General features: G+C 40.8%; 1 pseudogene across 1 annotated transcript; it reads right to left on the reverse strand.

Moving 5' to 3' along the window:
- Positions 1-2,377: 2,377 nt before the first annotated feature.
- Positions 2,378-7,370, reverse strand: LOC137708977 (putative disease resistance protein RGA3; annotated as a pseudogene). Its single transcript, XR_015958136.1, has 4 exons — positions 6,858-7,370; positions 5,120-6,809; positions 4,276-4,957; positions 2,378-3,851 (listed from the first exon to the last, which is right to left on the reverse strand). The product of XR_015958136.1 is annotated as a putative disease resistance protein RGA3 (transcript).
- Positions 7,371-19,454: the final 12,084 nt, after the last annotated feature.

Here is a 19,454-nt window from a genome sequence, read left to right on the forward strand (position 1 = left end):
AATGAAGAACAATCCATGTTAAAGTGTAATAAATGAGCTCAAAAGTAAATGTGAAGTTGGTAAAAACCGTAATTAATGCAGTGGAAAGTAAACAAGTGAGTTTAAACTTCGTCAAGGTCAAGTCCCTACCTATCAGGCATTGTTTCTGCTAATTTACAGAGTCTAGGCAAGCTTTGGGATGGAAAGAGTTTGCAGTAATGACTACAATTTAAATTGACATTACAAGGAGGCTACAACAGAGCTATAACTAAAGTGAGAGGCTGGGGGTGCAAAAACAACGTAAGGAAAATGATAGAGCTTTTAAGTGTTTTGTTGAGAGTTGAGTTGTGTGTCTTTATTTTCATGTTCTATCGTAGCATTTATAACACCTTCTTTCTTTTGATTTAAGATCCCTTTGCTTGATGTGACGAACAAGTGGTGGTTTCACACTTAACTCTCTTGAAATTACAGTGTTTTACCTCTAAAAAGGTGTTTTTGCTCTCTACAAAACTTGTCGTAATAACCCCTACGAATGTTCAGTTTCATAAGTTTCCCGCCCAACCTTGCCACATCACCTAATATCTTGATCCATAGGCTGAGCTTCCGTCCTCAGCTTTCCTTGCTTCAAAGGTTTAGTACCTTCCTAGGGCTTCACGTGTACATGGGCCACACTTGAGGCCCAATGTCCAATTTGGGACCGAACGGAATGTTTAGCTAACGATAGATTGATCAATCTTAAAGATTCTAAACCATCGCCTACTTATGATCCTTGCCTCATAGGTAGGATTGCTCAAACTCCAATTGATGGAGTTAACTAACGAGTTATTGTTTTCGTTCCGTAGTACTGAAAAGTCGAGCTGCACTAGAGCTGAAGTCTATGACATGATGTGCTGACTCTGACCCTTGGCATCGTATGGACCCATTTGTCTGCATTTGTACCCTGAACCCGCATCACTATCGTCGGCAACCTAACCGCTCCGTATCCAGATCATCTCCACCATCATGTCCACCTACCTACACTCTACCACGCATCCACCGCATTATCACGCTTGCACCACTGTCTTACAAAGCCCAGACCCAAGGAGCACTCGGATCGAGTTCGTTTCTGCCTTGCACAACAAATATTTGAATCCTTGCAAAAATTCGACCGTTTGCATCTGCATCGCCGCATCAGCACTTGACGACCCGCACCTGATAACTGTTTCTTTCCGCAACCATCTGAATTCGAACCACTGCCTAGGCCCGTTTGTACATGCTTCCCTCGCAATCTCGTAACCTCTACACCCACACATTTTGCACTGGAGTTTCACTGAAGATGCACCGTGAATCAGTTTTGTTTGGTTTGAAGAAGAAGAAGAAGGAAGAGAAGTAAAGGAAAAAGCTTGTTTTGCACGAATTGAAGGAATGTTAGGCAGAAACAAAAAGAAGACTTGGTTTGGTTTTTGGAGGCACACACGGGCAAGGAGAAGTAATTAGTTGTTTTTAAGGCTTTGAGCTCATATGTTGATGTTATTGGGTCCTGTTGTTTGACGCTGTTGTTGGGCTTGGTTTGTTTGGAGGCCCACAATGAGTTTGTTGATGCTGTACAACTTGTCTACTGTTGCTAACCTCGACAATCGCTTGAGTGTTTGGACATGTGATCAGTTGAGTGACGTTGTGTACATGGGAACTAGAATTTTATTTTGTTCGGAAGCTCGCATTTGGCATTAGGAGCGTTTGCACTAGCATTGGTGTTGGTCTGGCACTGGCATTGGAATCTGGCACTGGCATTGGAATCTTGCGTTGGCATTGGCAGTACTATTGGCATTGGAAACTTGCACTTGCATCGATGGAATTTCCTATGGGAATTAGCAACAGAAGTTAGCATAACAGAGCTTGCATTCACATTTGTTTGTTGGCAAACTCATGTCGTGTACTGCCATGAGTTTGACAGGAGTGTTGGCAAATATTAGTATTTAGATTTATTTTTATATGTGTGTTTTGCTTGTTAGTTTAGATTTAAGCCTACCCCATCCGAGTTAGGGTTTCTTAGGTTTTGTTCTCTATAAATAGAGCTTTTAGTATGATGAACAAGTTATTCAAATATAGTCATTTCGAGTTATGTAGCTGTCTCGACATTTTTATTTATTTAATAATATTTTTATTATTTTGTAGTCTTATTTGTCGTGCAATATTTAACTATATTTTTATCATACATACACCGGCATGTATTGAAACACTACATATTATTATATATTGAGAGGAAGCTTATCTGTAGCTTTTGGGTTTAGGGGAACGATGTATAACACTCGCAGATGAATACTAAATATACAGTAATCATCTCCGAGTTAAGGATGATGATCGTCTTCTTCTTCGGTTGGATCCCTTCAACGACAATACCAGCACTACTAATTGCATGTACATATGACTTTAAATCATAAATTCATCAGCCAGTCTTCCCTTCCAACATGAATGGAGGAAGGCTGCTTATTTATTATTACACTCACGAAAAAGAAATATATTCACAGCTTACACACAATGCCCCGACCAACGTAGATGTAGGAAGGCAACTTATTATACAAACTAAACAACTTAGGCTAGAAATTAGAATGCAATGCACTGTCTCACTCTCTTCAACTGGTTGCGTACACTTTTGAGTTTCACCATCATGCAGGATTCCAGAAACACGTCGTCTCAAGGCTTTCCGTCCAGCTTCATATCCCTGCAAGTCAATCATATAGACCCTTTAACATAATTAGTTGATTATAGTACTTTGCTTGTGATTTATATGTGTTAAGCAGGCATGAAAGCCATCTCAAGCTAAGAGCTAATGATTGCCGAACAGAGATGAACGGAATACTGTATGAACTTGTCCTGCATTGCGACAAGCTTGGCATCATTCTCAAACCATTTTCCTTTTGAAGTTTTTCCTGCAAATTCAAACACACATCTTAATCCTTGGATTTGTTATCAAACCGATTCTCCTCCCCAAATGGGAATTTCCAAGCATGAAAACTTGTATGGTGCATTTTGATCTACCACATAAGCTGGATACAAAACAAAACATATAAACAACTGACTTGCGACTAGAGTATGGAAGACAATAAATTAAATTCAAATTCCTAAACAAACATCCGCAAGTGCAGATGGTACCAAGCTGCTGAAGAAGATGATGGTGATGAGGTTGCAGTTTTGGTGGATGGCATCCTCACTTCCAAATCAGGGATATGTTTGATCTTGGGCCAATCACCGCTTTCCTTCCCACATCGTTCTATTAGTGAGGGGCATCCTAGAGAGATGCAGGAGGGAGGTTGGTAACCCACCCTCTGGCAAGGACTGGAGTGCAGGGCAATCCTCAATGTATAGATGATGGAGGGAGTAGAGCTTTTGGAGTACATCTGCCGGGCCAAATGACTTGAGCCTTGCACATGAGCCAATACTCAAATATTTAAGAGATGTTGGGAGGCCTTCAACTGGCAGTGTTACAAGCTTAGGACAATTGTGGATGGAGAGTGTTGTGAGGGAGGTGAATCCTTGGAACGACTTGTTTTGGTTGGATAAATACTCAAGAGGTTCGTAGTCACGGACGTAGAGTGCTCTGAGTTGGGGGAGACCCCAATCTGGAAGACATATGAGGTTTGAGATATTGGAAATCACCAAGAACCGTAGACCAATGACACCACGAGGTGGCAAACCCACTAAGGAGGTATGTGCAGAACATGCATCCAATGCCAGATGTTCCATGATGAAGGAGGGATATATTTTGAATTCTGAATTGCACCCACTTGCTTCCAATTTCTTTGGAATGTAGTCATCTGGCAACTCGTGCAGCATGGGGCAATTGATAAATTTTGAGTTCAATGCGCTTTTTCCTCTCCAATATGCGTGACAGCCTGCCATCATAACCATCATTATCAGTAGCGGAATCAGAAATCGCTGTTAAGAGTGATCTTTAAGACATAAAAAAAAAAAAAAAAAACTAAATACAACAATATAATCAATTGAAGAAATATTTAAGATTTTTTTTTTTTTATTGTCATGAAAATTTTATCAAACAAGAGTGATGGAAAACAAAATAGAAATTAGGTTGTATATGGTTAAATAGAAGGCTAATTATAAGGTTTATAGACCTTGTTTTATATGAACAAAACAAAAAAAGGAATTAATTTTATACGGTAAAACAGAAGGCTAATTATAAAGTTTAGTTTTGAAAAAGACAAATTCTTGGCGGCAAAACCTTTGAACCCATGCCCTAATGGATTGCCACAGTCCACTAAGCAATGCACTACAAGCTTGTTATTGTAAGAACTCACAAACAACGAATATATATGAGATTGTAGGATAGGCCTCGCAAATCCACGAGAGAGATATTGTCCAGACGAAAACCACTATCATGAGTCCAGTGCATCAGAACAGGATTGTCAACAAGTGTGATACTCTTCAGCTTGCGCCTGGATAATAGAAGGTGTTCCAATGATTCACACCCTTTGATCTTCAGAAACTCTAGTGTTTTCCCACAATTTGAACTGCTTTTCAACTTGGGGCAGTTAACTATCTTTAGATTTTTGAGGAATTCAAACTCTCCTTTCCAATCCTCCAACTCTAGCATATTTTTGAGACCGACTTGTTCAAGTTTGTGTAGCTCCCGAAGATCAAGGACTTTGGATCTGGTGCAGCGATTCAAATAAATACTAACCAAATTCGTGAGCAGTCCCATCCAACGTGGAAATTCAGTGCCCTTGTAGTGACATATTTGGAGTTCTTTGAGTGCCTTTGGGTGAGGTTCCAAGTCTTCAAGTACCTGCTTTGCAGCGGCTTCGTCATGAAAATTAAGATCGTTATTGCTCCATTCATAAACCACTTTCTGCATCATTTCTTTCCCTTTCAAGTTGGCCCCCCCTGCATTCACTGCATTTTCCAGCTTTGGGATGTGCAACGTTCCTCTAAGGTACATCATGTTCTTCAATTCTTCAAGTTTGTTTCCTGTTTCGCAGCTAACCTGAATATATATAATATATATATATATATATATATATGTGTGTGTGTGTGTGTGTGTATGTATATGTATGTATTGTTAGACAGAAGTCTGACCCCCAACAACAAGAAAAGGATTGGAAAAAACAAATATAAATATATTTGAAAAAGAAACAAAAAAACATACCGGAAATTTGTGTAAGTTGTGCAGACTGGTTAGACACCCCATGCTTTGTGGCAACATCAAGTTCTTGAACCAGAAAATTTCATCTAGCTCCAGATGTCTCAGGTTGACAAGATTTTTCAAGTTCTTGGGCAAATTGAAAATCCAAGGACAACGCAAAAGTTTCAGCGTCTCCAAATTGAAGAGGTTGCACACCGAATCAGGGAGCTTTCTGATTTCAGTTGTCGATAAATCGAGGTAGCGCAAGAGCTTCAGCCTCCCAATTGAATCTGGGAGTGTGACAACTGTGCTTGAACTCATGTCTAGCACACACATATACATAAGTGAATGAATTATTTCACCCTGTCCTTTCCCAAAGGCTCTCAGCTGCAAGTGTTGAACTGGAAGTAAAAGTGTGCGCAGCTTCCTCGATTTGTTGATGATCTCTATTGTAGGCTTCTCAAGTTGTTCTTGAAGCAGTGATACATGGCGAGACTTTTCGTCAAAATCTTTCATATCCTTAACTTGGCAAAAAAAGGGACTGGAAACTGATTGTGCCAAGTCATGGATAAGATCATGCATCCTATACTTTGTGTTGTCTTCAGCTGAGCATTCGAAGAAGAACCTGTCTGATAGCTCCTTGAAGTATCGACTTCCGATGTCTTCTATCCTTTCTCCCACTCCATGCTTAGGTGGTTGTATAAATCCTTCTGCCATCCATAACTTGACCAACTCATCCTTTTCATAAAGATACGATTTTGGAAACAGGGAACACAATGAAAAGCACTGCTTGTGATCTGGTGAGGGCAGGTGATTATAACTCAATCTAAGAGCAGGCCGTATTTGAGTATCTTCTACTCGTGCTTTCCATGTTTTACTTTCGGCAACATTTTTCCATTCTTTCAATTCTTTCCCACGTAACAGACCTGCCATTTGTTTTATAGCCAAAGGAAGACCCTGACACATACCTACAATTTCCTTCCCACAATTTTCAAACTCTCTTATTGATCTTACTATCTTTTTTGAATGCCAATTCTTTAAACAACCACCATGACTCCTGACCACCCAAACATTGCAGAGAATAGGGTGACGCTGAATCCATAATATTTGAAACTTCTTTCAGCCGACTAGTCACCAGAACCTTACTTCCGTAAGCCCCATGATTTAAGACCTTTACTAGTGGCTCCAATTCCTCATCTTTATGATTCCATAGGTCGTCTAGAACAAGTAAAAATCGTTTCTGAGTCAGAAGTTCAAGAATGCGAGTTTGTAGTTGGGCCAAGGAGAGAGGGGTATAATCAATAATCTCAGGACGGGTTTGTAATCGGTCCAAGGAGTTGGAGGACTGACGATCAAGGTCTTTTAGATGGGGCAAAGAGTAGAGATCATTAGGAGAACGTAGTTGGTTCCAATCGAGATGACTGTCATCTTTAAACAAGGTTTGTAGTTTGGCCAAGAGGGTGAGATCAACAGGGGTTTCGGGTTGAGATTCTTTTTCCTTGATCATATCTTTTAAAGACTTTGTTGCTTTTCTTCTTTTCGAAGTTAATGAACGCTCTAGAGAGACCAGTATTTCACTGAAAATCCTCTTCATGTCAAATTCGTTCCCCACAAAAACCCAAATTCTAAAATCGAAATACCGATCAACATCTTCATCATTAAAGACAAGTTGGGCAAGAGTTGTTTTACCCAATCCTCCCATCCCGACTAACAACTAACAACTAACGTGTCTTGAACAAGCCCAGTTCCAGATGTTTTTGAATGACTTTTTATCACTTCCTATGATGGTTTTGTTACTTTTGTAGCGTTGTCCATCTCGGTTAATTGCATCTATTCTTGATGTAATTTCTCTCAACTTAGACAATTCACGAGACAGAAAGAGAAATTTAAAAGCACAAAACGGAAGATGGAATTTTTATACTTGCTGCTGCTTCATCTTCCACCGTTGATATTCTGTTGTCCAGCAGTCAATCAAATCCTCCATATCATAAGATGCTGCTCGGAGCCTATCGAGCCAATTCTTCAGGGGGGGGGGAAGTAGTAGAAGAATCCATCGGAGGATTTCCTACCAAAATTCCAAGCAACGTTTTAATTTCTATAAAAGCATTCTTCAGCTTCTCTACCTCATCCTTGATATTGACGAATTCAGTAGTAGCAACATCAGTCAATTTCTTTATTGCAATCTCTATAAGAGGACTTGCAAGGCTGATAATTATGTCAGCCATGTTGCTTTTTTCTTCCGAATTAAAATGGAAAGCCGAAAACAGCAAATGGACAAGAAGAAACAAGGCTGAAAGAAAGGCAACACATATCTGGTGTGACTTGGAGTTTGGATAGACAATCCGGCTTTGTGTTTTTTGAATTAATGGATGATGCTTTGGTGAGAGTAATATAGCATAGGCATGTGATACTTAAATCCTGGAACGATTTGATACTTTCCTTTGGTTGAAAAGATTGGAAGGCTTGAGCAGCACCAGAAGAATACTTGACAACACTCAAAGAACTTAGAATACTTGAACATACAGAACAATCAAGGAATGACTCGAGAAGAGAGGAGACCGAATTCCCGTCCTCTCTCTGTCATTGAACTTCCCAAAGAATAATTAGGATGTCATGGAAAACAGCTCTTTCCAGCTAGTACCTTAGAAATTCACACAAACGTGAATCACTAGAAAATTTCAATGCAAGGAAAGTTTTCCCCGGTGAGCAAGCGACGAATTTTTCCTTGCTTCTAACCTCATCCCATGGAGATGATCTAAAAACACTTAAACCTAACAGCCCTTAATCATGGCCCTCGAAAACATGCGCCCGCCGAAGCGTCTTTTCCTCATCAATGCATTAAATCCGCCACCGCACGCAATCGTGAGTCCTAAAACCTCGAGAACCTCGATCCTATCCTTGGAGATTCCCGAGATATCCGAAATGATTGCCCATTTCCCGCTCGATTTTTCCCTCAAATTTGAAAATCAAAACGCCTCAAATCATCAAACGTTTGACCTTCCTCTCAATACGCCTATAAATACCTGAAATCCTCCCATTCGTAGATTTCACGCTTCCAGAAACCTTCGAAAAATCTCTCCGCCATTTTGCTTTCGAAATCCCAGAAAAACAAACTCTTATCCCAGAAATCTTCCCAAGCATTCCTCCAAAACTCTTCTAGGCTTTCCAAAATGACTTCCAACACCTTTATTTCCAAGCTCAATGACGAATGTAGCAAATACAAAAGCTTCATCGAACGGAGCACCATCAAAACCCTGCGCTTCGAGAATGACTTGAGCACTACTCATCAAATCCTGGGGCCACTCTTCAAGGATGCAGTACCTTCGTCCATCACCACCCTCTTCAAGGCTCACTGCCTGACACCCTTACTACAAGGGTTCGACTGGTCAAAGTGGGACCTATCGAAGCCCCAAGGAGCCTGGCCTACGCTCAATGCCAACTGGGAGGCTTGGGTCGTCCGAATGGAAAATTTCTTCGGCTAAGAGTGGAAGGCTATTGGTATCTACGATGCCATCAAACTCTCGACCATGGAGCTAGCCATGGATAAAGAACTCATTATGGCAGCGCTGAGTCTCTGGTGATCGGCCACCAACACCATGGTCCTTCCCTTTGGCCCTCTCAGTTCTACCATCCTCGATGTCTCGGCTATTCTTGGGACTCCTCCCTCTGGCATCCCCATAGATGCCTCTCTCTTTGGATGCCCGTCGAATCTCGACCTTAAGGCGCTTTTCGACGATCGAGCCGTCGAAACACTGAGTCGAGATGGTCAAGAGCCTTCAAAAGAAGAGGTTCAGAAGCTACACAATAACTTCTTCAACTACAACACCCTCATCCTCCACTTTGCTGGTCGAGGCGAGGTAAGTCTTCGAAAGGGAGAACACGAAGCCTTCCTATTCTACTGGTACAACAAATTTATTTGTTGCACCTGGTTAAACAAGTGTTTGGTCGAGAACATGCCAGTGGCCGAAGCCCTGGCCAGTGGTCATTCTCTGGCGCTTAGCTCGGCCGTTCTCGCCAATCTTCTCCGCTGCCTGGCCGAGGCGACTATTGGAAAAATTGACCCAAACCAGAACGGTCCCCTCTGGGTCTTCCAACTCTGGCTACAAGTCTATTTCGCCACACTTCGGCCAAACATCTCTACCTTCCAACCTATTACTTCACTTGGCCTTCAGTTGGCATCTCGGTCACCGCCTCCTCACCAGGCCGAAGAAGTCTTCAAGTACCTTTTTAGCCTAGAAGTCTTTTCCGACGATGAATTTTTAGTGTGTCGTCGTCAAAAGCACCCTTGCTCCATCAGGCTTCTAACATCAGCCTGGAGTGAAAGTGAAGATGCTGCCCTTCGCCAGAATTGGGGGTCAATCGTGCTAGCGCGTGACCTTCCCCTTGGTTGTGATTCTCGCCGAGCGAGTTGGGAAGTCTACCACCCTCACTTCACGGCCCGACAACTCGGATACCTTCAAGGTTGTCCGGTACCTCTACTCACTTCCCGTTCTCTCCTCAACCGAGAACGCCTTTCTGGTTCATCGGAGAGGGAGTGCAGAGACTCCGAGAAAGAGTTTCAGGATCAGTGTAAAACATTTCGCCTCCGACCAACTCTTCCTGAATCTCTTGGCATAGACATCTTCGATGACTGGTGGGAAGAGTACACTGGAGCCTTCTTTGGGGTTACGGTCGAAAACGTCATCGACAAAATTTTCTACGATCGGCCAAAGAAAATCTTTGCTCTCTAATCCAAAGATCCGACCCGAGGTAGACAACTACCTTTTCTCTATTTATCTTTTCTATTGTCATTGATCCTTGCTAATGTGATCTCATTTTCTTAGATGGTCGGTCGTCGAAGAAAGTGGACGTGATCGCCGCGGCTGCGGCCAAGAAGAAATCTGCTCTCTCTAAGAGGAGCAAAACCGCCGTGCAACCTTCACTAGGAAAACGGCCTCGTCCAGAAGCTAAAGTGGTCGACGAAGCTCCCCGACCCTCAAAGCGCGTCAAGAACTTGGCGAAGAAGGGGGAACGGGAGATCCACGTGATTTCCAGCGACACTAGTGGGACAACCGCAACTAGCAACTCTCCCCCCACCTCGATTGTCCAGGCCCCAATGGAAGAACGGCCAATGATATCCTGCCAAGCAACCCGGGCCGTCCCTGGGGTCGTGGCTGATTTAGGGACTACTCCGCTAGTCGAGGGACCTGTAGTCATGGGGCCAACGGCTGCGCCTACCCTGGAGAAAATAACCCCACCCGTCGGGACAAATTTCCCAAAGAAACAATCGATGATAATCTTGGAAGAGGTATGACTATGTTACTAGTGACCCTTTTTCATTTTATCAAATTTACAAATCTTAACAGCCTTTTATTTTAGGATGATGAGAGCGACGAGGGTGACGAGATTCTACTCGCGAGTCGCCCTCGACCAACCAGACTTACTTCCGCCAATCTTCCCCCCGTGGTCGAGGTGACTGTTTAACCGGATCCTCCTACGGCCGATCGTGGGAAGAGACCCCTGGTTGAGCCTAAGGCGACGACAAAAACACCGCTCCATCCACAAGATAAAAACCTCAACATTCCTCCAAAAGAAGTTACCTCGGCTTTTGTAAGGCTCATTCCCCTTTCTTTATTAATTTTATTATGACGCATTTGAACCCAGGAAAATATTAAATGTCAGGTGCTCGAACGTTCATTTCACCGACAATTTTATGCGCCGAAGGGTGTGATCTACATTTCTTGGCCACCTTCAAATGTAGATAAACTCCATCGGCCGCGTGAATTAAGAAGCAATCTTAGACACTGGGCTCGGCCATTAAGTTCTCTAGGTTCGAGCAATGAACCAGAGGACATGGCCGAAGTCTCATCTCGACAGGTTTATAAACAAATTCCCTCTATTATGCATTCCATATGATTTTCCTTTTGCTTACAAATTTTCTTTTTTGTGCAGCCTTCGTGGGAGGTCGAACTTGACGCCTTAATTGCGACTACATCGGGAGCGGTTGGCTCCTCAATGACCGCAACCAAACCTTCCGTGTTAACGACCGAACCAGATGCCCTCGTCAAGCTGCAGGAACTGCTATCCCTTTCGGCATCACAAATTCTTGAGTGCCAGGGCCTCGACTCCGTAGGGGCATATCTGAACGATCTTGCGGCTGATGGTCAGTTAAGTAACGAAGCCATTACTCGAGCATCTTCTACTCTGGAACGAACTCGAGAATATTTCGGTATTTTTGAGAGAGATCTTCAGGTCAAAGATAACTTGAAAGCTGCGATGGTTGTTCAAGAAGTTTTGCGTCCACAGGTCGACATGCTGAAGACGAAAAAGGAAGAGCTGGCCGACCTCGATCGTCAAATTGTCGAACTTCAAAACCGAAGGTCGGCAATTGCTTCTGAGCTAGCAAGAGATTTTGAGTCGGGTGGCAAATCCTGCCTGATCGAATATGCGGCTAGTGTGCGGCATGTCGAGCAGCTAAAGATGGACAAGAGGAATCGGCAGGCCGAGGTCATGATAGGTGAGGTGAGGTCGTTGGAATTGAAGGTTGTTCTTGAAAGTCTTCTTCCCTCCTCACCTTAGGGATATTTAGCTATAAATGAATCGACCATTTATACTTGTATACTCGTTTTTGCGAGCTTATTAATGAAATAAACTATTCTTGCATCTCCCATGTGATCGGATAATACTTCTTTAAAAATTTCCCATTGATTAGTAACTTGTGAATTAAAACGGTCCGGTCTCTAAGATGATATGCCCCCTAGTTTCCTTGAACTTCGACTTGTAAGCCGAATGGTTAAGGAAATTAGCGCAGTCGAATAAGTATATGGTCGAGGAATCCACTCCATAGCCTGACACGTCTTGAAGGAGATCTCGACGAACTAGCCAAGAAAACCAAATGGGATCGAAGTCATGAGGATTGTCACTCTCACCCACCGCTCCTCATGGTACTTGGGATATATATATATATATATATATATATATGTATGTATATATAAGTGCCTGATATAACGTGGTGTATCCACTCTATAGCCTTGGTTGTTAGCCGAGCTCGGCCTAAAAAAAAAAAATTGTCTTTCCAATGATGTCAAAACCAAGGCTTAAAATGATTTGTTGGCCATGCATCTCTATCTCATATATATATATATATATATATATATATATATATATATATATATAACTTCAAATGGTCAAAAGTCTTAATGGCTGAATGACATGGCTGAATGGAAAAACTAAACTCCCATGGCTGAGTGAAGGGAAGGAAGGTCGACCAAATTAGATGGATAGGTGTAGAGCAAGCTACAAATATTCTTTTTAACCATCGAGGATACCCAATCTTAACAGTCGTTCGAGTTGTGGGTTTTGACCAAGAGGAGTCTACTAAAGATCACCAATAATCAATAATCACATGATTCAGAAGATGTGAAAATCAGTCGAGCCATGTGGCCGAGGACTACTGAGAAACCACTGTCGAATAAAAATGCATTCGGCACTAAAATTCCAATCCTTCAGCCCAGCATACCATCTTGTTGGCCCCCTTATTTTCTCAAGTATCGGCTGAAAAACCGAATGGTTAAGAAAATAATTTATTCATTATATATATATATTTTAGCAAACGAAAATAAAAGTGGTCGAACCATAAAGTGGAGGAGGCCAACGATGTTTTATTCTGAGCCGAGATCTTTTTACATCAAAATTCTCAAATTGATTTCACTCTAGGCCGAGAAAAGAATTTTCTCCAAATATTTTTGACTTGACGAAAGATTTTTTACCATCGGCCGTCGAATGTGTTGGACAATTATTATGCCCCCCATGCATAATAACTTCGCCAATTTCAGCTTTCAATTCGAACAACTTAGCTGAACGGGATTTCTCCATATCGGCTTTATCACCAATAATCATATCGATTGGTGTAGTTTCGGCGTCTAAAACCATGTCTCTAATTACCATATCAATTGATGTGGTTTTATAGTCTGAAGTCGTGTATTGGTCTTGTTCGTCATTGTAACACTCCTCTAATGAATCATTTTCTAAGTCAATTTTTGGCTCAGAAACTTGAACATTTCCTTCTAGGCCTACCACACTTTTAGTATCGACCAAAAAAATAGGTGGCCTTTGTTCTTCGACCAAATTAACAATTTTCTTAGGCCGATGTCTGATTACGGCCGGAGTGGAAAATTGCCCCTTGGTCTTTTCAACCAACCATTCCTCAAATGGTATTCATTTGTAGTCGAAAATGTAAGGAAAATACTCTCCATCTAGCCAGGCATTAAATCGAGCCCTATCTTCAATTACCCATGGCTCTTGCAGGGTAACATGAGCTTTTATTCTCAACATGTAAGCGAATGACTTTTGCATCTCTCTATGGCCACGAAGAACTTTTTCCACTTCCAAAGATCTTTTCTGTTCCTCATTGTGTTTTTTCAATTCCTCCAGGCGCTCGTACAATCGGCTACGTTGAGCCAGATTGGAATCTTGATATATCATGTGAACTTCGTAGCTTTAGCACTGTGTCCCACTGGGCGTGCCAAAATGTTGAGACCCTAAAAATTACAAAACCTACATCGCGTGTAGGCCGAGTAACTAATAAACTAACTACGTCATTCGGTTGAATGCAGGGGGTGCCAACTCGTCTGCCGAGCTCGACCGAGGAGTAAAATTTGTTGATGTTGCGTTGAGCGCGTTGCTGACTTCTTTATCCTGCAACTGCGGCTAAGGAAGGAACAAATCTCGGCCTTTGGATTCTCGAGCCTGAAGACAAGGCTGCTAGTTCTACGAAGTTCAATATCAAATTTGGCTCTCAGGGTGCCGAATGTAGTAACCTGGTAAGACCTCACTTCGCCAAGAAGGCTAATGAGATGACCTTTGCCAATAAGGATTCGAAAATCCTTCTCAACCAAGACTTGGATAGATAACCAGTTGGCCTCGACACAGTGCTGTTTATCCAAACTGAAGGTGCCTCGGGAACGGCTGATTCTACGGCAACAATGCTGTTTATCCAAACTGAAGGTGTGTTGGCAGAAAAAGAAAATAAAAAAAATCTCAAAGTGTTTGAGAGGTTTGCGCAGGGTAGTTATGTGTTGAATTGGAGGTTTCTAAATTGCACCCTCATTTCTCTATTTATAGCAGCAAAACCCAATCCTAACCATACTTGAACTAGGACTCCTTACCTTAATCTATCTTATCTCGGCCAATCCCACTTCTATTAGGATTTTGAATTCAACCTCTTACTAGGCCACATTCACTTCCACTTTCCGGTATCCTTATCTGGTCGAGAATCCTTACTGCATCAGGACTTAACCACTTCATTCATCTGCTTCGCAATAGGGCCCACCTACTTTCTATTAATTTGGAATATTCTTTTCCAAACAGGGCTTGGCCGACTTTTAGTTAGGCGGCCCATGAACCGGCTTATTTGTAGAAATCCTCGAACATAGCTTCTGGGCCGAAAACAATTCCATACTCAGTCCAACCCAACAATTTTAGGTCCAAACACCTTCTTAATGAATTTCATTAATAAAAACAACACATCAATGAGAATTTTGGAAAACAATGTATACAGTGAATAATAGAGTACTCTATTTTTACGAACAAAAATCTTCTGCATCAAATAATTGACACCAAAAGGTGACTGAGGGACATGATATTGCAGATGGATCAATTGCAAAACAAAGGAACAGATATGCAAACCCATATAATAAAAAAAAAATATATATATATATATATATATATATATATATATGTGTGTGTGTGTGTGTGCGCGCGCGCACATATCATTATATAACATTAGGCCTAGCAATTTCCTTGCACGACCTGTTAACTTAACACGAAATGACACTAAAATAATAGGTTGTGGATCAACCCGTTAACAAATTGGGTCATTATCGGATCACCTATTAAGAACATGATAAGATATCGTTTGCCAAATCTAAACATTAAGCATAACAATTTCTTACAAACTGACACGACTTGTTAACGAACCAGATCGTTATCGGGTTACCTGTTAAGATAACGAGTATAACACAAAACAACATAAACCTGTTGAACACAATTAAATTGTAAGTAAAGGAAGGGGTTTGCAATCTTCGGACCACAACCTCTTGGAACCAAAGCTCTACTGTCTATTCTATGTTAGACATCCACTCGCCTCTTCATAACCCACGGGTAAAATGACATTTCGTGCAAGCGGCATTTGGCCCAAATTTTGTATATTTATATGTATTAACATAAATGCTAGACTGATTTAAACATATATATTAGGGGGGGGAGTTTGGGGGGGGGGGTAGATAGTGACAGGGTGAAGATCCTGGATATAATCTGAGAGAAACTGCTGATGCTGTGTTCCTTTTTCAATCATTAATTCATGCATGCAGAAAATATGGGTTAAGAAGAACTCTGGCTACAAATGCATGATGTTATACGCAAGGTCCTTAGCAATCACTTGGTTTGGAATTGTTATTAAGAGACAGGGTATGCCGAATTTCACTCATGTCTTCTAACACCTACAGTTTTCAATATGAAAAAAGAGAATTTTAAGTCTTCGATTCACAGGGATGACAACATTAATGTAGCCAAACTAACGGGTGTACGCGATCTAGATGTCCAAGGACGGTTCAAGATGTTTGAGCTCTCACCAGGAGGTTTATGCGATTGCCTACATTGTTAAATTAACAAACGGAGTATCTGGATGGGAACTCTCTATTACACTCAAAATCACTCTCCCGGGGCAGGGCGGAATAGAAAAGAAGCGCCAATACAGTCTACTCGAGAAGCCGAAAGGAGTGTGGATGGAGCTTGTTGGTGGCAGTTTTTAGTCCATGGCCTGAAAAACTGGAGAAGTGATCTTTGATTTTTATAATCATGACACGCCCTCGAAAGGTGGGCTTATCATCAAAGGTATCATTATCAGGCCAAAAAATTGAACAGGTCATGCAAGGTATAGGATTCTAATGCTAATTATAAAGACTGATTTCCTGTAGCCTGTACATTGATGATCTTTATAGCAATACAGAATCATTTCCTTGTATAAAGACTAATTTCCTATAGCCTATACATTGATGATCTATATAGCAATAAGGAACCATTTCCTTTTCCTTTTATTTTTCCACTGAACTACATAATGACCCTGTTTTATCACAAATGACGGCTTTAGGTAAAACAAGCAGGTGTACTGGTGCGTTGATCTGGGATTTGAAACATTGTTGAAGTTGTAGAAAGTTTCGAAATATATGTGCCAAAGAGTAGTGTTTATATATTTGTAATACATCCATGTCTTCTAGTGTTCCTTCCAAATATATATATATATAGGAAACCTTTAAGGGAAGACATCCCCATTTTTTTTTTATTTATAAAAAAAGGGATTAGTTGTTGGTTCCACACCACATCAAACATTAATGATTCGAACCATATATTTTTCAAGTTGCACCTCATAGATCATCCTTGCAAAATATTAGCCAAATCGAAAATGCTTAAGATGAGTTCAAAGAAATTAACAAATATTTTGTTATATAAGAAACAATAAAATTTTATCTAAATAATTAAATAGGCAAATGGGTTTGGATTGAATTTAATTTTTGCAAGGACGATCTATGAATTGAGACTTACAAAATAAATGGTTCGGATTGTTAAAGTTTGATTTGGAGTGAGCCCCACACCTAATCCTCATTTTTTGGAAAAAAATGGGGATCTCTTTGCATCAAGGGCATATATATAGGAATCCTTTAACAAGAGGGATCCCCATTTTTCTAAATGGGGTCTGTGGTTGAAATTGTATGGTCTGTGATTTAATCTCAACTATACAATTTCATCAAAGAAAATACAACGGGAAAAAACCATAGCGAAGGAAAAAGAGTACAACTTTACCCGGATTATTGATATATTGTTAAGCATGCTTATGTTGCTTCATTAAAACCTTGATAGGAAAAACCCAGTGGGAAAAATCCAAGTCAAAGGAGAAAATAGTACAACATGCATGTATCATGGATGCTCCCCTTGAATTGTATCTCCCTATGATTCCGAATTCTTCAAATTTAGCTTATTGGTAAGCCGACGTAATCTGATTCCCTGCACTAGCTTCTGAAACATGCATTTTGGTAGAGATGTGGTGAACAGGTTTGCTAAATTTTCACAGGAGTGGATTTGTCTGACTTCAATAACTTTAACCTTCTAAAGCTCATGTGCACTGAAAAACTCTGGAGATAAGTTTAGTCTTATAGCCCTTAATGAATCCTTCATTCATCAAGAACATTCACAACTTGCTTCATTATCTTAGGCAACACAGGTTACATTATCTTCATGAATGATAGTTGGAGTGTCTGTCTCTAAAGGTAGACCACATGAATTCCGGATATGATGGATCATTGATCTTAACCAAGAACATTCACGACTTGCTTCATGTAAAGCAAGTATTTCGAAGTGATTGGAAGATGTAGTGTGAAATCCCATTCCTGGATTTCATTGTTATAATCTACGTATTTGAATTTTTGAGATTTTATATTATTTTTCAAGAGTTTAGATTCATTTATTTGAATTTAGATTTTAATTAAACTAGTTATGAAGTTTGAAGTTTGAAAATTAATTATTTAAAATTCGTAGATCTTTCGAGGTCACAATTTATATTTTTGAATAGAGCTCGATCACATGAACGCATGGGCACAAACTGTTTGTGAAACGGAGTTATAACAAAAGAGTTATTAATGTTTAAAGTTAGAGACATTTTTGTAATTTTGGCTAGATCTAGAATGCTCCAGATTGCTTAAGCCATTATCTGTGATGACACGTGGAGGGCTGAGATGAAAAGAAAAGAAGAAAAGGGAAAGAAATGAGGGAAAGGATGGAGGAGGAGGACCATTCAAAAACAGAAGAAATGAGGGGAAATGAGGAAGGGAAGAATGAGGGGAACTGGACCCCCATTCGACCCGATTCTATTTTTTTGACTCGACCCGGCCTTCTTCACCTCCTTCGGTGGTTTTTTTCGGCAAACTATGTTACCAAACCACCTAAAACAGTCCATGACCTTCCCTCTACCTATTCCACCATAAATTAGATGAAAATTAGCCTTGAAATTGTGCAAACTGCACCGATGGGTACGCGAGTTCATAGATGTCTATCCACCAAATCTGAAACAAATTCCTTCAATCACCACCACCTATAGCATCCTCTTGAGGCCTAGAAAAAAGCCCAAACAAGTTTTGGGGGCGGCGGAGCTGTTAAGGAGTCAAATTGAGGACACCCAAATTCTAGGGTTCCCGCAGGTTCATGGCGGTTTGAGGCTTTTCCTGGCCAAATTGGACTTGGCCACAAGTATGAAACTTGCTCTGCTCATTGAGATCTACAATTTTGTGAATTTTGGTAATTTTTGAAAATAGTTGAATTTTCCGACGAGTCGGGGCAGCCGACTGCCACCCACGACGGCGCGTGGCTAGTAGGCCGCCAATGTTATTTTACGCTAAATTGATATCTTGATCTCATATTTAATGCCCGTAGTATGTGATTTGATTATTACGAATCTAGTTAATTAAGGTACATCACTTGATTATTATATGAATTGACGATCCGACTGCTGGATCATCACCAAACTTTAATGCTTTATAGAACGTAATATTTGAGGATGTTAAGAACTGATGGATCAGGAATCTGATGTATGGATCCTCTCCAATTAGATTTGTAAGTTTGCAAAATAAAATGTTGACCGCCACTTGAATTTGCGATTGGCGAAGATCCGACCGTCGGATCGTGATGAAATTTGAATATGTTGTTCTAGAAGTATAATGTGGACTTTGGGGGAGTTATGGATCAGAAGTCCAATTGGTGGATCTTCAGGTTTAGATTTCTAGGGTTGTGGACCCTACTCTCGACTTTGATCGACGGGTGGCTTTTTAGTCAGCTAGCTTGAGTTCTTCTAGCGTGTAGCTGACCTTAGAGTGTTGCTAAGATTCCATGGAGCTTATTGGGCTCAGCGTTATAACGTGTCCTTCTCATTTGACGCGTGTCTCGATTTACGTGCTAGCGGCGCCATATTGTATTATACTTGGTTATTAAATGTGATTTCTATTGAATTGTTATTTTTAATTTTAGCCATTGATTTATGTAATTTGATTGTGAAGTGGAAACATTTATGAAATGTAATTTGACGTGCATATCTGTGAAATATGGTTTGAATTGTATTATTGGCATGATGTGATGAAATGTGAGGGCTAATAGTGGACTGTTACCCATTGTCATGGGATTTGTTGCTTCAAAACATGTTTCAACCCTTGTTTCATTATTTCATTTCTTGTTTTGTTGAGCCTTTGTAGATTGAGCACTCGATTCATGTTTTGTTTCTTTGAGTTTGATATATTCCTTGGCCTTCCGCTCAGTTCCGTTGAGTGATTCGGAACTG

Source organism: Pyrus communis, chromosome 17 (genome assembly GCF_041283825.1).
Source record: "Pyrus communis isolate YQ-2024b chromosome 17, ASM4128382v1, whole genome shotgun sequence".
Classification (NCBI taxonomy): domain Eukaryota; kingdom Viridiplantae; phylum Streptophyta; class Magnoliopsida; order Rosales; family Rosaceae; genus Pyrus; species Pyrus communis.